Raw genomic sequence first — 25,424 nt, 5'->3', positions numbered from 1 at the left:
TATGGCTCCGTGGCACTCGCACAACATTATTTCACTTTTTATTGCAAGGAAAATATACACACAATATAGTATATATACGTGGTATGAACTTATAGATTAGAAGATATATGGAACCTGTTAGCCCACCTTGGGAAATGTTAACCAGATTGCAGGTGATAACCAACCAAGATTCAGGTCAAACAGGTCAAACAGGTTTGTTTCTGTAAAGGCAGCCGCAGAAATCTCATTTTCTTGTATGAGAAGCTATAACAATACAAATCTAAAATGTCTGTATAGTGTTAAATCCCACAGAAACTGACGATTTTCATTCAGGGTCAGTCAGCTTCACTTAAATAATGACCGGTGGATATTACTTTACAGTAGGAATTTTAATGTGATTGTGAACATGCCCTATTATGCACACTTATGCAAGCAGGTTATTGTAAGTGTTTTATTTTTTTATTTTATGCCCACATGTTTTTGAGATTGGGATGTTTCCAGTGTTCCAAAATCCATAACAACAATGGACACCAAATTCTCAACACCATAACTAACTACTACTCCATAACTACTGCTAAAAAGATATGTGTTGTCATGCCAGACCTGCATTTCTTCTTTGGTTGTAACATTAACATGCCAACTGTGTGCTTTAGTTGTTAATTAAGAATTTCCCCTTTCTTTAGTTTATATTTAAATGACATGCCTCTGACAGTTTAGGTTATCTCCAAGCACATTTTCCACACTACATTTTAACCTAACTTTATACATGTACATTGAATACACCTTTTATGTAAATCTGAAACCCCTAATAGAAACAAAATCAAGACTTTGTAAAAGGACATAATAGGACCCTTTTAAAAACAGTATAGCAGTAAGCAGTAATAAACAGCAATTTATTCCAAACATTATAAAGCAGTGTTGTGTTGTGTTGTGTTGTGTTGTGTTGCATCCAAAGTTCTCTCTGGTGGTATACAATAGTTTTGTGTAGGTAACCCGTAAAATTTAAATTATTAATAGCTGAAAATCGTATCCTGGACCACTCTGTGAAGGCGTGCATTTTATTCAAATGCACAACTATGGAAGTAAAATAATGACAAATGTTTTTATAGACCTGGTTCTTTACTAGTGTAGATGACATTTGTAGTTTCTCTGTAAAGGCTGTACAAATACTAGAAATCATGAAATAATTGTGAATCATGTAACCAACATTACATTTAATTTATCCATTATAACTTTTATGCTGTTTTGGTCGCTTGGCTGTTTCCTTATAAAGGTCCATAAATTCAAGTTTTTCGTCAGGTATGTGATGTTCTTTTTTAATATGATTGTCATTACTTTTCTGTCTTGCCCAGCCCCAGCCAATCACTGCATTGCTGATCATGGTTTTGAGTATCGATATATATCGGTCCTTTCCAATGAACATAAGAACTAGAGGTGGGCAAAGATAAATTTTTTTAATCTAGATTAATCTAGATTAATTTTGAAATTAATCTAGATTAATCTAGATTAAAATGGCTCATTTGAATTCTGCCGAAGGCATTCAGAATATGTGTGCTACCCAAATAATGACTATAAAAGTAAGTCTTTGAGAACGGGTTTCTCAAGCCAGGTGGCGCATTAGACCAGGGGCTCATCTCCTGTTTCCAAAATGCATCACACACTGCTTGAGAAAGCTTCTGCTTCTACTCATAGACTGTAAAAGGTTACTTCTGTACTGTTACCGTCCGTAGGCAACATTAGGTAGGCCTATGTTATTATCAACTACTATAGGCTATCAATTAGGGATGGGCGATATGGCCTAAAATCTATATTGTGATATACATTGCAGCCTCTTGTGATAACGATATAGGCTACAGTATATTATAATAAAACCATTTCAGAACAGGTTACACAGACCCTGCTAAACAACTGCTAATTTTATTTTTTTAAAGGGTATATGTAGTTTTGAGAACATATATTGTGCAAAACTGTAAGTATACAACATAATTTTGCAGATAAATAAAATTTAAGTACACTAGCTGCAGAGATCTTAAGTAGGTCTAATGTTTATTATAGCTTTGAGCTTATGAAACCCCAAATTTAAAGTTATAATATTGTATAACTGATGTCTTTTCAGTTAAAAAGAAACACAACAACGATTCTTAAAATCGGGCGTAGACAGAGATTATGTGTTAACGTTACACCACTAAGATATATTGGAATGAGAATAATACGCGCGCGCTGGTAGATATCATGTTTCGTTTTGAATTTGAGGTGGTAGAACAGATTAGTCGTGTGTTAACTTACCGAACCGTTACCCCACCACACACTTGGATAGTTTGCTGCTGTTTGGCGGACGGCTTAAATCCGAACCAAGTCCAAATAATGGATGTTGCAGATTTCACTTACAGCCGTGTTTACTTAAGATGACGACGAATATGCGTTGCAGCCGGGTTTACCTCGCGGCCGCGGGTAGATTGCGTCATCATAGCTTGTGTAGTAGAGCCATCTCCCAACCCAACTTGGGGAATAGATTAACGGCGATATTTTTTTTATCGCGCGATAAGAGTCGTTAACGCCGATAACGGCCCACCACTAATAAGAACACATAGTAATCTCAGATAACTTAATCCAGATATTTTAATCAAATGAAGAAATGAAGAACCAAATTAGCCAGAGATCAGTTGTCACGATTAGAAGATCTGGCATTTGTCAAATCATCTCATATGTATTAAGCGAGGTACAAAGAACGGACCCCGAGACAGACAAAGATTGACTAAACTAAAAAACAGTCTGCTTACAAATATAATTTAAGAACACTTCAATTTAAGAGTCTTGAGTGCAAAGGCGCTACATGTCGGCTCGCTGACCACGAGGTCATTGGCGTCGACGGTTTTGTGATTTTTGATGTAAAATAAGAAACACAATTCTTTCTTATAACTATGATGTAAACGTAAGAAGTAAACTAACTCTGGAACATAACCTGCTCTAGAGTTGACTACGTTCAGAGAATACATCGCAATTGTTACATCCCAGATGTAACATTTGCCTAGGGTGAAGGAGTAACAGTGAAAAAGAAAAAAAGATTTTGGGTGAGAGATTGCGCCAGGCCCTGCCCCACATGGGAGACATATTAAATTCCAGTTCAACAAGGTTTATTTACAAAAAATGTAAATAACAAAGTAAGTCTCAAGGAAGCAAAAAAAAAAGCATCTGGGGTGTATTCCAGAAAGCAAGGTTATCTTACCGTCAAACATACCCTGAACTCTTGGTTGATTCACCCAAACCTTGCTTACTCGAGGTATGCTGGTTCCAAAAACACATCCGGGAGTAAGTTAATCCAACTCAGAGTATGTTTGTGGTTAACACATAAGACATTCTCAACAGAGATGAATCGATGAGTCACCATGGAAACGGACGCTAAGAAAAAGTGTGCCATAATAATTATTTCTTCTTCTTTTGTTAAAGAATTACATTACACATTACTTGAAAGGTAAGATGAATTATATATCATATCATATCATGTCTTTTATTATAGAAATACATTAAAGCAGAGAAAATGTCCAGTTGCAAAAAAAAACAAAAAAACAAACAAATAAAAACAAACGTCTTATCAATGGAAATCAACGATGTGTGAGAATTATATAGCTTATTAGAAAAAAAATGAACATTACTTTGTTTTAATTGTGCTTTATATATCAATATAACTATATACAGTATATATATATATATATATATATATATATATATATATATATATATATATATATATATATATATATATATATATATATATATATATATATATATATATGATATTGTGCGCAATCTGTCATGACCACTGGAGCCTCATCAATAGAGCGTGTCGCACTGAACACCTCTGAAGTAAACTAACCCTGGAACAGATCCTGCTCCGGAGCAGGTTAGTCAGAAGTTGAGGTTATCCGCTTGCTTACCCTTAAAGGCCCCCGAAATCAAAATTTAAGTTTTTTAGCTCTTGGGATGAATATGTTAGCCTTAATGTTATGAATAAGCTGGTGTATTCCAAAACAGTGACAAAATTCGCATTTAGGAGATCTAAGCATTTAAAACTTACAGTCTCTCACTTCCGCTAAAATGGATCACGTATTTTTTATGAAGTCACCACGGACTTCAGCTGCTCATCACATCTTCTTTCCAATCAAATGCTCTCTAGAATCTGAAGCGTCCCGCCCTCTCTGCTATAAATTCCACCTGGCCAAAATGACCGTGGCTGTACCTGACTGTCAATGGGTAAACTCATGCTCAGTGTCAGCTGCTCATGCTCGTCAGTTCCATCAGTTAACTGTCGGAGTTACAGGAGTATATACTCCGGGATATTGTTTATTTCGAGTCAGAGTGACTGTCAGGCACGTCCGAAAGCGAGTAACTTTAGAAAACTGGATCAGCGCTGACTCTGTTTTGAACGATTCACTTTTATTTGGTGAACTGGTACGACCTTCAAAAGAACGATTCGTCATGAACCGGACATCGCTACCGTTGTCCGTTACTGAGCAATATGGGTTGGAGATGTGTGTCCGGTTGTTCAAACGCTCAAGTTTTATTCCATTTTCAGAATGAAATGGCTAGAATTTATTCTCAAGGGGGAGAACCCTTTCAATATGTCCCGCCTTAGCTTCCTGTTTCAGTGGAAATTACGTTGCGCATCATACAAAGCTGAGAGTTTCAAGGCACTTCAGTGGGCCTTTAAACATACCCAGGCATGTCATATAACCTGCTTTCTGGAATGCCCCAGCACACAACATCTAACACAATATATACTATTATAATGTAGCAGAGCGGGCGCAGGTTGGCTCAAATTGATATAATTTCCGACTACGCCACCTGAGGAATTTCACCCCAAGAATTTAACACAACCTCTAAACACAGGCACACACAGGTTCTAATCACTGTTGGAATCAGAGACATAGGTAATGAAAAAGATTTTATTAATTATTAAAAGACAATGATTATAAAAGGCATTGACCAGCAACCACTCTCATCTATTTGCTTAATTCTATCGTTGGCAGCTGAGGAACCTGGGCTTACCCGCAGAGGCAGTCTCAAGATATCACCCTTATGAAAATTACTCTATTCACAGTGCACACACACTAATACACACTCAACGACTCATGTCAGAGAAGACCACGACACAGTGAGGACGTCACCACCTAAATGGTCACTCGTCTGCCCCTGGGTGCCCAGGCCCTGCCAACAAACAAAAGAAAAAAAGACAAACAGTGATATGCAAAAAGAACAAAATGATATAACCATAAGTCACTAATACAATAATCAAACCAAAATAAACATACAAATTCAAAAAGATAAATCAATTAAAAATAAACAGGAAAAAGCAAACAAAAGAAACTCAAAGCATATCACGGAGAACAGAATTTCCAGAAAACAGTGCACTCGAACAGTTCGCTCGAGACAGTTCACTCGAAACACTCGGGTCAGTTCACTCGAGACGGTTCACTCGGGTCAGTTCACTCGAGACGGTTCACTCGAGTCAGTTCACTCAAGTCAGTTCACTTGAGACAGATCACTCGAGTCAGTTCACTTGAGAGGGTTCCCTCGAGACGGTTCCCTCGAAACAGAACACTCAAGACAGTTCACTTAAGACAGTTCACTCAAGACAGAATTCAAAACAGAACACAAAAGAAAAAAAGTCAAAACAGATAAAACAGAACAGCAGCCGATGAGGAGCAGAGCAAACGGCACTTTACGATGAAGCAACGGGCAGATAATTCTCATGCATGACGCCGCTATTGTCCTTATCGGGTGCCTAAGAACAAAACAAAAAGGTGTTACACCGCGATTCCCTCTCCCTTGGCTTCACACTCGAGCAGTATACTCACAAAACATGCCGTCCTGGGATTACTATCCCCAAACTATGCGGTGGATGGAGCCGAAGATCTCCGACAAGCTCGTTGGCATGAAGCGCCGATAGATCGTACACTAAGCATACAGATCAGTCAGATTACCCGCTCAGCCAAAGCAAAACTTCATTTACAAAACTGAACATACAAATACTTCCCGTACCCGTCTCAAATGTCCATACTGAACTCCCCAGAAAGCACACAGACTGGCAAACAGCACTGACAGTGAATAAGCAGCTTCAGCGATCTTTTATGAGCAACACCTGACACTGCACTCCAGCAAAAAGCAGCAGGGCGCCTGGGTGACGTCACGGGCCCGGATAGTGACGCACACTAAGGAACCGGTAACCCATGCTCTTATACGCACCGGATGCCAGGCCATTGGCCAAACCATGACAAGTAGGAGGTGTCATAACCCTTCCTGCTATAATAATAACATACAAATAAATAAGCACGGAATACCTATATGGCCATTTACACACCCTGAAAGTTACCTCAGTTTTTGGAATCAAAGGTTGAGGTTAAAAATAAATAAATAATGAATTTAATTTAATTAATTTTAATTAACAGATGCTCATTTTTGTACTGTAGGTACATACATTTCTTGGTATATTATATCAAAGTGAAGTAAATATTATTCTATTGTGTCAGGCAGGACAGATATATGAGAGCAACATGTCGACTTCATTAGCAATGATAACAGGACCTGGGTGAATATCTTCACGTAGATAGTGACAGGACGTCAACTGCCAGACATCGATGTAGATTACTCCATCAATATCTCTGAACATCTCCTGCATCACTGTATTCAGCTGCATTGTGTACCAATCACTTTGAAAAATATCCTGGAACAACACAGATCAGTAACACACAGTACTATTAGCATTAATATTAACTTGGTTTAGACAAACTACATTGTTTGCATTTTCTACCAGAAACAGTGCTGAGTAGGTTACTTAAATATTTGTCTGTCACCTGTTATAACTGAGGCCCTGTCCCAAATGGCACCCTAAGCACTCGTGGTCTTCCTACGAGTCCGCACTTTCGTAACGTAATGCCACTTTGACTGTCGGGAAAAAGTCTGCTACGGAGCCCGCATCAGTGCGGGCTCGGCAAAAGTGTGCATCGAGGGCGCAAATCGACTGCAAAGGGGGTGCTCGCGAGCACCCTTCTGAGGCTTAAAATGACAAATGGGACACCCTACGGTCTCACGGACTTAACGGACACGCGTACGCGGCAGCCATTGTAAGTCCACAAGACCGAAAGTGCACATGAAGTGTGCCATTTGGGACAGGGCCTGACATTGAACTTTGACCTTATAGGTCTATCTAATAGGGGGAAAACAAGGAATAGTTAATAAAAAAAAACTATTAATTCATTATATATTTCCCCACGTTTTATGCTGAGCTCTATACTAGTCTCTTTTATTAAACAAAAAAGTTACTTATAGCAGAATGTCCAGTGAATGGTGACCATTTTTTCATGGGAAAAATAGTTACATTTCAGTCTGTTTCTCTCACAGTGCTTGAGTCATATGTACTACTTTGCTTGTACTCTGGTACCCATCCACTTTCATTCTGCAAAACCATGGAAGACAATCATACAGGTTTGTAATGACAGAATATGACTGAAACTCCTTTAAGGGATGGAATTTTGCATGAATTGGATAATGAAGTGTCACCTCAGCACATGCATATTTGTGTTTCTAGACTTTAAATATAAAGACAGCAGGACAAATGTACCATTACAAATACAAGACAGAAAAATGACTGAAAATGGAGTAAGATTGGAAAATGAGCAATTGTACCTTTAATCCTGTAGTGTTTCCAGACTTGATGATGACGGTAGTCTCTGGTGCACGACTCAACAATGCAACAACAGACTGACGGATTTTGTCCACTTCATGCACGTAAAATGTTAAAGGGTGAAAAACCAAGTGGGCAAAGAATGTGAAGACAACAACTGCATGAGGACCACCAGCTATTTCATCAATATCATTGCTGATATAATGCAAGTCAGTAATGAGCATTTTAGTAAATCGCAAAGGAACACCGTGTGGCCTCCAGTGAACAATTATATTATTTTTCAATTCTACAGCCATCAGGGGTCCACCGGTACGAGGAGTGTGGAGGTCCATTCTTTTTATGTCTAAATAAGATAAGTAAAACTTACATTAGACTCATTGCTTTATTTATTTCTTAAACAACTTTGCAAAGCCAATTTTTATTGTATACAGCAGCCCCCTAGAAATATGGAAATATGGCACTTAAGGAATAGTACACTTAAAATGTTTTATTCTGTCCTCATTTACTCACTCATATTGAATGTTTAGTAAATGATGACAGAATTTTCATTATGGGGTGAACTATCCCTTCAAGATGCACTGACTCATTTGCATGTCTGAATGTCATTGCATTAGATGCAAAAAATTCTTTTTGAATGTTTGCAATTACATGTTGCAATGAGGAAAAAAAATACAGTGTAATTTTTAAGTGTGACCTATTTAAGTCTTTACAAACAATTGTCACTTGGTTTAATATTTTGGTGTAATGGCAAGACATTCATGCATTTGTTAATGAAGTATCCAAATGCTTTTGGGGCTTCTGTATATTTCAGTTATATTACTTTTATGACATCAATCTTAAATAACATGAGAACAATATGAACAACTTGCCTGGCACTTTTCTTTCTAAATACTCAAACCACTGCCTTGTGGTGGAGTCTCCCATCAAGTAGACGATCTTGTTTTTAAGACAATTTCCCATGTGTGAAGAATTGAACTTTTGGGTGTTGCACACAAAAGAATTCCAGACATCTTTCAGATAAAACCCTGCAGGAACTGGTGTCGTCATGCCAGATCTGCATCTCTCCATTGTGCCTAAAGCAAAGAAACATTTACCTGAAGAGACTGTGCCGTAATTGGGCGTTTCTTCAACTAGGGGCACTTTTAGGCTTGTGAAGTTGATTAAAAAAAACTTGTTCAAAAGTCACGTAACACAGTCTCATAAGTTTAAATAATTTGTCTAGTTTTAAGGTCTGTAAGAGGACAAACTTAGATTACAAGAGAAATTGTTAATATTTTACATTTTTCCGACCTGCAATGAACAAATGTCATTTCCACCACATCTCTATATACAGCTGTTATTTAAAAACAGAATAACTTATGCCACTCAAGAATTGTCTAAGATCATTTTTGTAACTAGTTTTATCAGTTTTTCCACAATGTACAAAAAATATACATTTGTCAATGAGATAAATTAACTGCCCTAAGGACCAAATGGTGAACTGTACACCTGTCACACTCTGAAATTTAATTTTGGTTAGGGCAAGAGCTTATTAGAAAATAAATAACTTGAATTTTTATATTAAGTAGAGCATGCTCTCGTAAATTGTGGATAAATTTTCATGTGTGATGAGAACTTTTTAAATGTTTTTAAAAAATGTGTGTGGTGATGGAAATGACAGGGTGGTGGTGGAAATGACAATGAATTAACGTGAATGTAGAGAAATAGTAATATTTAGAGAAATATTTATTTGAAAAATATATTTTGAAAACTCTTAAACTCATCACACTCAGTAAACTCAATTCACAACGTCAATCTACTCTTGCAATCCATATCAATTGTACTTTGTAATCATAAATGTCATTTCCACCACATGCTGTCATTTCCACCACAGAGGGCAGTGTGGTGGAAATGACATATCTGTAGTTTTTTGTGAAAAAATGGAAGATAGCTTCACTGATAGCTTTGAATTAATACTCAGCATTTCATGCATGCAAAATACTCTTATTTAACTTAAAAAATTACTTTTTAAAAACACCCTTGAAGGTACAGCATGTTTCCACCACATGCTGTCATTTCCACCACAGAGGGCAGTGTGGTGGAAATGACATTTCTGTAGTTTTTTGTGAAAAAAGGGAAGATAGCTTCAATGATCAGCTTTGAATTAATACTCAGCATTTCATGCATGCAAAATACTCTTATTTAACTTAAAAAATGTTACTTTTTAAAAACACCCTTGAAGGTACAGCATGTTTCCACCACATGCTGTCATTTCCACCACAGAGGGCAGTGTGGTGGAAATTACTGTGGTGGAAATGACATTTCTGTAGTTTTTTGTGAAAAAATGGAAGATAGCTTCACTGATTAGCTTTGAATTAATACTTAGCATTTCATGTATGTAAAATACTCTTATTTAACTTAAAATTTTTAACTTTTTAAAAACACCCTTGAAGGTACAGCATGTTTGGAAATGACGTAGGATAAATTAACTGATCAAGCAATATTTACCTTGATTTTTCTTATTTGTTCTTGATGAAAATTTAAAATGGCCTCCATGTCCAACATGTGCTCTGATGTCTCTGAACATTTCCATAGAAACCACCTAAACAATCTTTCACACAAACTTTTTAAAGGGACATTACAGTGTTGTGGTGGAAATGACACCAATACTGTGCGACAGCTATATTTTGTATAAAAAGTAATATTGATGGTGGTCTCACATTAAATACTATGATGTATTTTAATTGTTTTACTAGTGCTTAATTTAAGTATATTAATAGTTACCAGATAAGTCATACTTTTAAACTGTATTTTCATTGTTGAAGTTAAAAAGTCTGGGTGTGCGACAAGGAGAAAACAGTGATTTTGACACCTATAAGGAGGTTGACAAGTATGAAGAAATCATAATAGAAAGGTAGTAAAAAGTTTTTAAGGAGGTTTTATTGTTAGTTTGAAAAAGAAAGAGGATTTTCTCCAAAATTGTATGTATTTTTGAAAATATGACCAAAGTACATAAAAGTGCCCATAGTCTAAGAATCACCCAATTATGCAAATTCTTAATTCTATTGCAACTAACTACATTTGATTTTAGATTATATCAGTCCTGATACAGTATATAAACATACCAATTCCTGTAGTGTTGGGAAGGACATTTATGATTTGTGTGTCTCCAGTAATAGCAACATTTGTTAATGTCCTGTGGAGAGAAAAAAAAATATATATTCTGCAGTTTTTCTAGTTTTACAATTCCTCTGTAATTCATTTTGAATCCTTTCCCACTTACTTTGTGAAAATGTGCTTCTCAAAAGGATTTAATGGGTTTTCCAAACCTCCGTAAGAGTGATGAACCAGTTTGTCACAAGAAAGTTTCTTTGGTCTCTCACACTGCCACACCGTCCCTGTTTTTATATCCTTATACTCACAGCAGCAGTCGCCTTTACTCCAACTTCCATCTGCACCCCACTTAAGATTGCATTGTACTACTTCACTGATCCTGGTTTTATTGGGTCCTGGCCCTTCAAAGTAGCCATTATAGTGGCTGCGTGGGAATGAGGACGCCCTGTATTTTTTAAGAATCTGCACAAGCTCACTGGAGTGCTCTAGACGTACATAAACTTGTGCCTGACCTTCCCAGGGCAGAAGAAGAGCAACAGAGTAAGTCCCATTACAGTGATCCACAACCTCCCCGTACACACTCGCCTTCAAGAAGAATAGAGAAGGTTCAGTGCATGTAATGCAGAATGTCTGAAGGTAAATCCAAATTTAAAGCATATAAAACTATAATATATTAAATCAAGGCAAATGAAACTCAGCTAATCAAACTCAGTGTCTTAATTTTTATATAAAAAAAAAATATTATAAAATAATATAAAACAAACACACCTTTAGCTTTGAATTGAATAGCTTTGCTTGGAAAAAATCTCCTCCATATCTTTTCAGGTTCTTGTTGTGGTCTCTGGCTGTGATGGTAACAGAGATCTTTTCTCACACTTTGTAACTCTCATTGAGTCCCACAATAGAGAATGTTGAGTGGACTGGGCTTGTGCTCTGATCCAGCTGAGTGATTTCTTGATCTGGACCGGGCCAGACCAGAGCCTTCTGTAGCCGGTCCCACTCCTCTTCACTGATTCCCATGTCATGAGCGGATATTGTAGATGAGGAATTTGTTTGTATCTGTTTTCCTTTAGCACGTATAGGAATGGGGGGCTGGAATTGTCGTATCTGATGACCACTCTCCAGGAATCTCCATAAAGTCTGAAAGATGACCAAGAAATCAAATTATATTTAAATGTTAGCATTGTATCACAAAACAACAGTGTTGGGGAAAGTTAACTTTAAGCAATATTACAATATTAATTATGTTACTTATGTAGTTACTTTTATGGAAAGTAATGTTACTTTTCCTCACTTGGCTGAGGCTCGATCTCTTTTTTTGCAAGTGTTTAACACCATATTGCACTCAACAACAGCCTATATAACTTACACCTTCATTTTCTTTTAAAAACACATTTAGAGTATTATTTTATTTTGACCCCTAGAGCTATCCCAGATAGCATGTAACCATTGAAACAATGTTGAGTCAGTGTTGATGCGTCAACACTGATTACATTGAAATAACGTTAGAAAGTGATGTTGTTTTACCATCACTCTTGCACCCTCAGTTAATATTGAAATAATGTTCAGATTTCAACCACAAATCAATAGTGTTAATATTACTTCAACATTACAAAGTGACGTTGTTTCAATGTCACTTTTGCACCCTCGGTTAATATTGAAATAATGTTCAGATTTCAATCACAATTCAATGGTGTTAATATTGCTTCAACATTACAAAGTGATGTTGTTTCAATGTCACTTTTGCACCCTCAGTTAATGCTGAAGCAATGTTGAGATTTCAACCAAAAATCAACGGTAATAGTATTGATTCAACATTACAAAGTGATTTTTTATCAACATCACTTTTGCACCCTCAGTTAATGTTGAATCAACATTACACTATGATTGATTCTACATCACCAATGCTGAATCAATACTGAAATTAACACAAATAATCAATGGTAATATTGAATCAACGTTACACTAAGATGTTGAATCTACATCACTGCTGTTGAATCAACACTGAAATTAACTTAAATAAATCAATGGTAATATTGTTGAATCAATGTTACACTAAGATGTTGAATCTACATCACTGCTGTTGAATCAACACTGAAATTAACTTAAATAAATCGATGGTAATATTGTTGAATCAACGTTACACTATGATGTTGAATCTACATCACTGCTGTTGAATCAACTCTGAAATGAACTAAAATAAATCGATGGTAATATTGTTGAATCTACATCACTGCTGTTGAATCAACACTGAAATTAACTTAAATAAATCAATGGTAATATTGTTGAATCAATGTTACACTATGATGTTGAATCTACATCACTGCTGTTGAATCAACACTGAAATTAAGAGAAATAATCTTTGGTAATATGGTTTGATCAATGTTACAATGTGATGTTGATTCTAAATACATTTTGTTGAAACACTGAAAATACAACTGAAAAGGAATGTCAACCAATGTTGCCATCTGATGTACTAAGTTAAAGGAGCTGTATGTAAGAAATCTATTTCAATTAATCTTAAAATTGCCCTGATGTGTCACTAGACATTAAGAAATCATGTTCATTTCAAATACTTATATCACTGAGAACAGTAGTCCGGCCAGGATATTGTCATTTAAAAAGTGGACTTGCAGCCCTCAACTGATGTTGATGTTGTCATCTTGTGTTTTGGCCTGAGCGCCGCCCTCCACCTATCGACCAATCACGAAGTCAGTAGTGTTTCGGGATCCGGGTTGCCAGCTTTGCTCTAGTCTAACCTAACCTACCCGAACTCTAGTCGGATAAAAATGTCTAATGTTACTAAATCAAAAAGACCTCGTTATAATTCAGAAATTCGTTGTGACAAAGTCCGAAATAAAACCAGAATTTGTATAGGAGATGCTTTTGAAAGATGGAGACGGCTGAAAACGGAGAAGAATTTGAACACAGACGTCAACGTTGCTAATTTTTTCCTAGACAGGTAAGATTCATCTATGCTTGGCTAACTTGTACTGGATGTCAATGGACATTTCATATATTCATGACAGTTGAACAAAGTTATGCATGTTCAAGCAACGTAACGTTAGTTCACATGGACGTATGCATTTGCAATGCATTATAGGAGCCCGTTTCTCTGTCATTATGCTGAGATGCTGATGAAAACATTAGCACGCCCATTATGGCAATTTGAAACGTAATTGAGACAGAAGCCTAACTTTACCTCAGAAAAAATTATTCGTCATTCGTTCTTCTCGTACAGTATATCGTGGACTAAGTTACACATGCTGCAAGTTGACCTGTATGATCATTGCTAATGTAATTTAGTTACTCTAACAATATTTTCTGATGGGACTGAAAACAACCCTGTGATAGCCATTGGTGATATTGAATTTGTCCCGTGTTATAATTTCTGTGGCAAATGTTTATTCTGTTTTTAGCCTACTTATGACAAAAACTTTAGCACTTGTAAATCGAGTTTTTTTTTTTTCGTATTGAAAAATAAGGAAGTATTATTTTGTTGTTTAAGTCTATATGTTTTTTGTTTTGTTTTACTATTATCCTTTTTTTTTTCCTCAGATTTTTTTTAATTGTAATTGTATTTATATGTTCAAAATAAAGAAATCAAATCAAATTAAATATCAAATCAAAAACACTTATCTCTTCAGCTATTATGGCCCCAGCACCTCAACAATTAGTACATTTTTTAAATAAGTAATTACTCATCAAAATATCTCTCATAAAGCATAAACACAATTAACAGAAAAAAAAAACTTACTGTGTACGTCTCGTCGTCACTTGCCATTGGAAGCTCATTGAAGCAGCCTACGTTTCTGCTGAATCCTGCAGCTTATCTGGCAACCTCGAGTCAGGGGGGAGGGGGAGGGGATTCACGGCTCTACAGTATTTTAAAAGTGATTGCAGTACCAGTTTTGGCCACAATCCTACATACGGTACCTTTAATGTTGAAACAACATTAATATTTCAACTACACTTCAATGATGCGTCAAAAAATTCCTGACCAAAAATTTGGCACAAAACCTTTTAATATATAAATGACACATTTCCAGCAGTTGAGTTAATTTATTTTATTCAATCAATCAATGACAAAAATATATATAAAAAAACACTCTTTAAAAAAGAAAGGGGGAGAAATAGGACAAAAGCATTTCAACCTTTAAAAATAAAATTGGCTTCAGAAGTCTGATGTCATAACTACAGGTGGTCCAACGGTTCAGGTTTTTAAAAATCTGTCATACATCAGACTACTGCCTCTTTTCCTCTGGGTTCTCTGAAATCTGAAAAAGAAAGCATGATGTTACTCGAGAACAAGTCAATTTAGTTGCCACATTCAAGAATGTTAATATACTAAACACAATACGATTCGCTTTTTAAAAAAAGTTGCTGAACACAAAATATTCTAACTATGATTAAAGTATCGTTAAATTCTGATTATTTCATTTATTTCTTTTAAATCTATTAATGCTTCAATATAAAAAAAAAAATCACTACGGCAAGGGTGTCCGATTTTATCTCCAGCCCTAATTAAACACACCTGAAGCAGCTAATCAAGCTAATCAAGGTCATTGGGATCAATGGAAACTTCCAGGAAGGTGTTGGAGCTAAACTCATGACTTCATGAAGAGGAACAAACACCTACGGGCTATAGCCATTAACTATATCTCAGTTCAATTTCTGTGAAACTACATAGCATTCAAGTAACACGTTTATCTTGTAGAATAAAAGAACTTTGTTTTTTACAATGAAAATTTCTTTAAAGGGATGGTTCAGCCCAAAATGAAAATTCTGTCATCATTTACTCACCCTCAAGTTGTTCCAAACCTGTATGAGTTTCTTTCTTCTGTTGAACACAAAAGATATTTTAAAGAATGTTGGTAACCAGAAAGTTGACGATGGCCATTGATTTCCATAGTAGAAAATAAATACCATGGAAGTCAATGGCTACCCTCAACTGTCTGGTTACCAACATTCTTCACTCTCTTCTTTTGTGTGCAGCAGAAGAAAGAAATTAATACAGAAATTCAACTTGAGGATGAGTAAATAATGACAGAATTTTCATTTCGGGATGAACTATCACTTTGAAGCTGCAGATTCACCTTATGTAGAACTTAATCTCTTCAAATATCACAAAATAAAATAGCCATGTCAGTCACTTTCTTAATAAGCACAAGATGTTTTTTGTTATTGTGTTTCAGTGGAAATTTCGCAAATTTAATACAGATTCAGGAATATGAATGATTACCTGATTAAGCAGTGATAAGGCACAGGATATCATCAAGTCCCAGGTCAGGTGATTATGCTGTCGACAACAACTCGGTGTATAATCAATGTCAGCATTATCAGGAGGGGGTGCTTTCGATTTATTTATTGTCCATCTTCGTCGGCCTTCATTCCTACTAAAGGAGCAATGTGCTCTGCATGCAAGCACTGATGGATGCAAGACATGGGCTATGTTTGCAGTGTAACTTTCTTGCTCATGTTCATGTCTTCTGCACTTCAAGAAATGTGTTAAATGATGTTAGAACTTTATTCAGGAAATTCGTAATAAACTTTACTAAAGTAATGTGCATTTTTTAAGTATGTAGATGCACCATTGTTTGAAACTGTGCTAGAGAAGTCATGTAAGTATGTCAGGTGCTTCAACAAACCAGACTTCTGTATAGGATGCACCTATGTTTTCTCTCTAATGAGGAAGCATTACACTACTGAGAAGTGCACATGCAAAACCAAAATGGGCGTTTACCAATCAGTGGCCAATTTCAAACTACAATAAATGTTTTTCAACCATTTTTCAACAGACTTGCTAAACCACCCCACCCCTAAACCAAGCCCCAACTGAATTAGAGCAAATCAGTTAAAGCGGTTTGAAAACGCCCCACTGATAGACAAACACCCACTAGTATTCTGCAGAGATACCTGCCTGTATGATCTTGTGCTCATCAACTACAAATCACTGTTAGTTCAATGTCACTGTCTCCACCCATGTGTGCTGTTGGCTTTCATCAAAATTTCAATGCTGATCCAACACACTTTAAACACTGAAATGTCAATCTCAATCAAAATTATGGTTTGGATCAAAACTCAACATTGTATTAATGTTCCCATGCTATCTGTGCGATTTATTTCAACACTTTACTTACTTGGAAAATTAATGTATGTTAGTAGATTTAGTAACAATAAATAAAATGCATGCTAAAAACAGAAATACATTATATGCACCATTGTTTGAAACTCGGAGAGTTCATGCATGTCAAACACACAAGACTTCCGTATAGGATGCACCTTGTGTTTTCTCTCTAATAAGGAAGCATCAATTAACTACTGAGAAGCCCACATGCAAAACCAAAATGGGCGTATACCAATTAGTGCCAACTTTTAGTGCAAACTACAATTGGTTTTTTAAAAGACTTGCTAAAATCATGAGGGCCCACCCCTAAACTAAACCCCCAGTGTATTAGAACAAATGAGGTAACACCATTGAAAGTGCTCATAATGAACTGAAACGCCCAGTAGTGTTTTGCACAGATACATGCCTGCAAGATCTTGTGCTCATAAACTGAGGCCACATTTACACATAGCCGGGTATTTAGAGAAACGAATATTTCTCCCCCTCCGTTTTCAAAAATAACATTGTGCACACAACATCGTTTTCAAAAAAAGTTGTCGTTTACATCAACCCGCATAAATACAATGGGCGGCAGTGTAGGGAGAAGGATAAAGCCATGCAAGCCAATCAGAATCCTCAAAATCGACAACAACGAATAGCACGAGCGACTTCCTGTTCCTTTCAAAACAACAGACATGGCGCGAAGTTCGTTCGTGTGGACAGACAGCGAAGCAAATGCAAACAGGCCAAAAGCGTTTGCACAAAAGTAAAAATGAGTACCATTTTAACAGCATCCATTATCAAATAGTATCCAAACAAACTCTAAACATAGGGCGCTCACATGACGTAAGCATTTTCTGGCGCATAATGTGACGTTTGAGAACCTAAAACCCCGTTTCTCCCAGTTGACACGGCAACACATAACCGGCGTTTTCAGAAATCTCCACTTTGGCCGGAGTTTTTAGAAATAATCGTTTTCTGGGATAAAAACGGCGTTTTCGTGTAAATGACAGGCCAAAACGCAGGGAAATATCTGCGTTTTCCCATCGTGTAAACGGGGCCTGAGACTCACTGTTAGTTCAATGTCACTGTTTTCACCCATGTGTGCTGTTCCCTTTCATCAACATTTCAATGCTGATCCAACACACTTTAAACATTGAAATTTTGATGTCAACCAAAATTATGGTTTGGATCAAAACTCAATATTGAATCAATGTTACCATGCTGTCTGGGATGCCATCCAAAAGATCCCTTGACGTTACAGGTTATACCTACTGTACAACTCTTCTTATTGAAAGTTGAAAACAATTAAAAAAAAACTTGTTAATTCAGTATTAAAAAAAAATGTTTAAGCAAAATAATTAAACTGAAAAGTGATGTGTTACTTTAAAAAAAAAGTAACTCAAATATTTATATGTAAATATTTATGTTTTAAAAGTAATGTTACTTTACGTGTTACATCAAAAAGAAAACAAATCTGATTATGTAATGCATGTTAATTCTAATGCGTTACCCCCAACACTGCAAAGCAGTTTCCTCAGTTGCGGCCAACCAAGATATTGCCTTTCGTCAGTGAGGTAGGTTGGTCTTTTCTGTTGAGCTGGATACCCTGGTGTGTGTGTGTGTCTGTGTCACAAATTTGTGAGTAGCTTTCCCTGTATTGTGTCTTAGGTATTTTGAAAAGATGAAGTCTCCTTAAGTTCATTTTTACAGATAGCAAAGGGCCCTTGTGGAATCAGATATCTAAGTTTATGATTTGCTTTGTGGCAGAAAGGTTTGGCTATCAAAACAATTGATAGGTCTACTACAATCAAGCAACTTTGAAAACATTTTTCTCAGTTCCAATGTTGGTGTAGTTACTGTGTTTGGCCTTTGTAGAGCAGTGTTGTGCTACTAATATATTTCTATAATTTTGAGTATAGTTGTTGGGATGTAGTATGTGCATAATGGGCCCAAAGTTTGTAAGGTTAGGGGCATCAAATACTTGAAAGATTTTCTGAGCTTTCTTTGAGATTGCTTCAATTATTTAAATTATTTATTAAAAAAATTTCCATGCTAGTAGAATATATTTCTGATATCCCCTTCCTTAAACGGAATGTATTCGGCATTTCTTTAGTTAGCATGGTGACATTAATACATTGTTGAGTTTTGATCAAAACCATAATTTTGGTTGAGATTGACATTTCAATGTTTAAATAATGTTGGATCAGCATTGCAATTTTGATAAAAGTCAACAGCCACAAGGGTGGAGACAGTGACATTGAATAGTGATTTGTAGTTGTTGACCAAAAGATCATGCAGGTATGCATCTCTGCAGAACACTTGTGGGTCTTTCTTAATTAGTGGGCCATCTCAAATCATGATGGGCATTTTCAGTTGCTTTACCTGACTTGCTCTAATCCACTGGGGGCTTGGTTTGGGCCTTCATGATTTTAGCAAGTCTGTTGAAAAATGGTTGAAAAACACAGATTGTAGTTTGAAAATGTGCAACGATTGGAAAATGCCCATTTCGATTCTTCATCTGCACTTCTCAGTAGTTTAATTGATGCTTCCTCATTAGAGGGAAAACACAGGAGCATACTATAGAAGTCTTGTTTGTACCTGACATACATGACTTCTCTGGGTTTCAGTGGTGCATCTATCTTATTATTTTTCTGTTCCTTTGTTTTGCTTTCTTGTTATTTGCATTTGATTTATTGTTACTGAATCTAATGAGAAATTAATTTAAGTGTTTGAATAAACTATCCTTGGAAAAAAATGTATGCGTCTTGCATTCGTATTATTTATTAGGAATTTCCTGATTAAAGGTCTAACAACATTTATCAGATTTCTTGAAGTACAAGTCATGAATGTGAGCAAGAATGTCATAGCCTACACTCTAAAAAAGATGGTTCTTTAAAGGTTCTTTACACGCAGTAACAGTTCTATTTAGTACCGTATCGTCCTGAAGAAACCTTTTTATGCTGAAATGGTTCTTTGTGTTAGAGTTTAGGGTTCTTTATTCCCGCCTTTTTGTTTTTCAAATCTGTAAATGTTAAAGCCTCCTCATTACAGATTTTCTGGAGCTAAACACAGACTGTCAACATACTCTCAACAGGTAAATTATTTCTTTCTTAAAATGTCTAAAAAAATAACTCTTAAAAATTGTAACAATCATTTCCTAACAATCATGTATTTATCATACATGCAAGTGTGAGCAGCTCTGTTCAGTTAAAGGATACTCATCTTCTGTTCTCCACAATGTAACAGAGATATGGAATTTATGATCCATATTGTTAGATTTTTTTTTTAAATTATGACTTTATGCCTAAACATACCCAGTCAAAAACAAAACAAAACAACAACAACATTAAAGCTATACCATGACTTTATATAACTTTTTCCTTTTAACATGGCGAAGGGCTCATTCTGTCCATTTTTGCTAATTCTGGCTGTCATGAACAAATGGAAGAGACACAATGTAACTCTAAACTCAATTGTTTATTTCAGATGCTGTCACATACCATAACTTCATCATCTGCAGAGAGCAACTGCCTCTCAGAATGCACACATAATGAAGGACGTGAAGACATCGGGGATTGCGAAGATATTTCACTGGAACTTGGTTTTTATTTTATCTAAATCGTGTTCAATGTCAATTGTTATTTATTAATGTATTCAGCTAACCTCTGTTTTTAAGAGGTTGCTCCAACACTACTGCGTGAAGTTTTCATTGACCCTAATGACCTTGATTAGCTGCTTCAGGTGTGTTTAATTAGGGCTAGAGATAAACTCAACTGGAAAGATTGGACACCTTGCTATAGGCTATTGTTTCCATTTGATAGTAAAGTGTTAATAGATTTCAGGCCCTGTCCACACAAACACGATATTTTCAAAACCACAGCTTTTTCTATGCGGTTTAGCCGTTCGTCCACACGCAAACGCAGTATCAGTTCAGAGAAACTGAACCTTTTTGAAAACTCCAGCAAGAGTGAAGATTTTCAGAAACTCTGGTTGCAGTGTTGTCATGTAACCGGTGAAAGCGGAGATTTTGGCTTGTGACGTCAGATTGTGCGCCACTATCTCCTTTGTTTACATGAGGCGAGTCTGTAAAATGGTGGACATAGCCAACATATTGCTGCTAATAACTGTGCTAACAGGGCTTATAACATGTATGCAGATACATGCACAGTTTTCCCATTATATGGCGGAACAGAAGCGTCAGAATGTAATTAGCATATTAAGATTCTTGAATGTGACTATGTATGACAACTGAATTGACTTGCTCTACAGTAACATTATGCTTGCTTTTTCAGATTTCAGATTTCAGGGAACCCAAAGGAAAAGAGGTGTTAGTCTATTCCAAGCCAGCTTTTAAAAACTTGAACCAGTGTACTGCTTATAATGACATCAGACTTCTGAAAGTAATTTATTTGTAAAGGTTGTAATGTTTTTTTTTTAAATGTATATGTATATATATATATATATATATTTGTCTCTTGACTGTGTTAAACTGTCAAATAAAATAAATTGACTCAACTGCTGGAAAGGTATCATGTATATTTTAAAAGGTTTTCCCTCAAAAAGAAATGGTCAGGAATTTGTTGACTTACCACTGAGGTAGCTATAGCTGAAATATTAATAATTAACTTGGTACATCAGAAGGCAACATTGTATTATGTTGACATTGCATTTCAGTTGCATCTTCAGTGTTTAAACAAAAGATTTAGAATCAACATCACATTGTAACATTGATAAAATTATATAACCAATGATTATATTTGTTAATTTCAATATTGATTCAACAGCAGTGATGTAGAATCAATCATAGTGTAACGCTGATTCAACAACATCACCATTGATTATTTTTGGTCATTCCGATGTTGATTTAACAGCAGTGATGTAGAATCAATCAAGTGTAATGTTGATTCACTGGCATTACAATTAAAAATATGCCCATGGAAACACATAAATTTCACAAAAACTCCCATATATTGCAAAAAAGTTTTTTTGCTCGCCTGAGGTGGTTTTTCAGGCAATTCAAAAAAAAGGAATATTTCGCAAAACTGCAATGGAAACAGTTTTTTTCACATTTACAGGTCACCTGGCGTACGTAAAAGTCGATCATTCTTTAAAGATGGTGTGGTATGTTTGGACAGAAGACGAGAACATGTTCCTTATTAAACTCATAAAAGACAAAAGTATTATGGCAGGAATAGTGAATTCTAAACAACAAAGAAATGCCACAATTTATGAAGACCTTGAAGCAGATAGGAGGGAGAAAAGCCTTGCATGTGCCGCTACACATACTAAGTATAAGTATAAGGAGCTTTCCTTGCCATTACTGCTTGGATAAAACAACTAGTGAGTCTCCTTCGATTATAAATAATGGCTAGTGAGGTGGCTATGATTTTTGGAATGACTTTTGAATGTTTTATTTGCATAACATCGGTTAATGGAAACTGCGTCATTTCGCAATCTTTTTTTTATTTTTTATCAAAAATTGCGCAAATCTATAATGGAAACGTGGCTAATGATTGCTTGCTATCTTGGTCCCTTTTTACACCCAATTACTACTTACAGCTAGTCATTCTTTCAAAACCTGATCTCATGCTTACATTACAGTAGTACATATTTTCTTTCCACATAATCATTGTTCCAAAATGCAATATCATTGTAATATGTAATGAGCATAATGTAATAATGAGCATAATGTAACATTTGATTTAATCATCAGAGTTTGTCCATTGTGTTCTTCATCAGAAGGTATGATAAAGATATGACACGGATAAGTTGGATTAAATCATAAAAAAATGTATTAAACTGAAGAAATGAATTCATTGCAAATTAAAAGTTTGATAGTAAGAATGAGGTTTCACATTCTACAAATCTCTGTTGACCAGAATGTGTGTGTGTGTATATATATATATATATGTATGTATGTATATATATGTATGTATATATATATATATATATATATATATATATATATATATATATATATATATATATATATATATATATATGATCCCCTGTCTCCTTTGTTATCTGATGATGAACTACATTTTCCATTACCCATTGCCTGGACTCATTATGGTCGGATTAATTCCACCTGTGTGTGATTAACACCTTTATGCTAGCCTATAAAAGTTACACTGCAATTCTTAGTTCTAATTTCTGGTTTCCATGCTATGATTTTGATTTTCTGCCTGTCTCCCTGGATTTCCTTGTTTGCCTGTGTCTTATTATCTGCCAAATAATTAGACACCCGTCTCCATGGTGACCCCTAGTGGTCAGAACAGTGTAAATGCAACAAAAACCTGGGCCAAACATGCATAAAAACACCTTTTACAAATCTATTGCAAATTTTTATTGAAATTATTATCTTTCAAATGCAACTATCTAATTATCTAATAAGATTATCAAGTGTCTATATGTTATTTTATCAATTGTCAGGGTTTGTTTTATTTGTTCTATGAATGGCTCAGCTAAACAGGCCAATAAGAGACAATTAACTACCATTATTAATTTGAATTATACCAATGTCTGATTAAAACATCTAGGTAAACATCAAGTAAAACCCACAGACACTTGTTCATTTGCTCCCTTCTCCACTTTTGTTGAAATCTTATGGGCTAACACCAGCTTGAAACAGCCGGTCAATTGTTGTGAAGTATGCAAATACTGACAGGCTCGCGGGCAGTATAAAATGCGTGGGGGCGACAATTGCGTCAGAATCTCTTTCTTCATGCTGTCATTGTGGAAGCTGCACCAGGAGGACTAGCAACCTTTTTCTTTGAGCATCCGATGGCATCAACTTGTCAGATTTGTGCAGGCCCCATCGACCCGCCCGACGAACATGAGTTCTGCGTCGCCTGTCTGGGCCTTGCCCGCGCCGAGGCGGCCTTCACGGACTCCATGTGCGCCCACTGCGCCAAGCTCCCGGTGTGTGCCCTAAGAACCAGGAGGGACCTGGTTCGCGCTATAACGGGGACAAGGCCCATTGCTGCCAGAGAACTGCTGGTGGGCCCTCCTCTGCCTGGCAGCAAAGAAGACGACGGGGTCCGGAACTTCCTTCATCCATCATCATCGTGCTCACCTGTCCTTTTTCGCGCATGCAAGCTTTCGCTGGACTCATGGAATTCTCAGTCGGGCCTTCGCCAGGCTGCTTTGAGGAGGAGGACTCCATTCTTTCTGGACGTTCACAAGCACGTGATGAAGTCGTGGTCTGCACCCCAATCGGCGCACACCTGTGCCTGTTCTCTTCTTCTCTGTGCACGGACCTCAGCCTGCCGTCCAAGCCGTGCAGATTCACGGCCCATCAGGCTGACAAGGCCTACGCATCCGACTGTGAAGCAGTATCTGCTCTTTACTCCATGGCCATACTGCAGGTGTTCCAGGCCAAACTTCTGCTGTCCCTGGATGGCGGCGTCGCCAAGCACTCTGCCAAGGCCATTGGCCGCTCCATGGGTTTTATGATCGTACTTAACAGGCACCTGTGGTTAACCCTAGCTGACCTAAAGGACGCGGACCACAAGACGCTCCTTAATGCTCTAGTCACTCCCTCTGGCCTCTTTGGTGATGCCATGGAGTCAGTCACGGAGCGTTTCTCTGAGACGCAGAAGCACGCAAAAGCGATAAGCCACATGATGCCCCGTCACTCGCACCAGCCCTCATCGAGATCTCGCTCTTCCTCTCACAGTCCGCCGCGGTGCCCCACCCCAAACCGGATGTTCGCCGCAAGCAGTGGACTGGGAGGAAGCATCAGGGTCAGAGGAGAAGCCCGCGCCACGAGAAAGACAGCGCACCTTCGTTGGCTACCAAGCCTTCATCCTGACCGATCGGTCAAGAGGAGGAGAGAGTTCGCTGGAGGCCCCGTCCCCAAGCGCCGTGTTCTGCATCATGTCCCCTATGTTCCTGCAGGCGACAAATGCAATGTTTGTGTAAATGCTGTGTTTGTGTGAGTTCCACAATAAAAACATGTATCCCATCACTAATAGAGCTTTTTCCTCTTACACCCAACACTGTGTCACTCGCCCCGGCCCCAGAGCAGTGCGGAGTCACAGCCCATAACTATAATGGCCTCTCGTGGGCCAGAATATTCCCCCGTAGTGCACGACCCTGCTCGTGCCCGATTGCCTGCCAGCCTATCTTCCACGGGCCGTTTCCCCGCCAGTGCTTCTAGCCTCGCTGGGGCGGAGCTCCACCAAAACACATTGCCGTAGAACTAACGTGACCGCTGTGTCATTTCCTAGACATGTGGAGGGTTATTCCGGGCGTTTCACCATGGCTACTGGGAATAATTCAACAGATATTCTCTTCAGTTCAGACGCAGACCACCCCGCTTCAAAGGCTTGGTCCCATCACTGACATTGCCCCAAAACGCCCCCGTTCTGAGACAGGAAGTTCTCAGTCTGCTCGAAAAAGGAGCGATAAAGCGCATCCCTCCGAGCGAGCAGGAGAGCGGTTTTTACAGCCGCTATTTCGTGGTGCCAAAGAAGGATGGAGGACTCCGTCTGATTCTGGACCTGAGACCCATCAAACGAGCACTACACAAGCGCGCGTTCAGGATGACAACACTGAAGC

General features: G+C 37.3%; 1 pseudogene across 1 annotated transcript; it reads right to left on the bottom strand.

Moving 5' to 3' along the window:
- Positions 1-4,906: 4,906 nt before the first annotated feature.
- LOC308682417 (NXPE family member 3-like) lies at positions 4,907-20,431 on the bottom strand (annotated as a pseudogene). The gene is made up of 8 exons: positions 20,363-20,431; positions 11,522-11,893; positions 10,923-11,338; positions 10,765-10,835; positions 8,530-8,733; positions 7,663-8,003; positions 5,835-6,700; positions 4,907-5,761 (listed from the first exon to the last, which is right to left on the bottom strand). The product of its transcript is annotated as an NXPE family member 3-like (transcript).
- Between the last annotated feature and the right edge of the window lie 4,993 nt (positions 20,432-25,424).

The sequence above is a fragment of the Scardinius erythrophthalmus genome (genome assembly GCF_964197995.2).
Source record: "Scardinius erythrophthalmus genome assembly, chromosome: 22".
NCBI lineage: Eukaryota > Metazoa > Chordata > Actinopteri > Cypriniformes > Leuciscidae > Scardinius > Scardinius erythrophthalmus.
The sequence above is the reverse complement of the archived record's forward strand: the minus strand, read 5'-3'. Positions and strand labels throughout refer to the sequence as shown.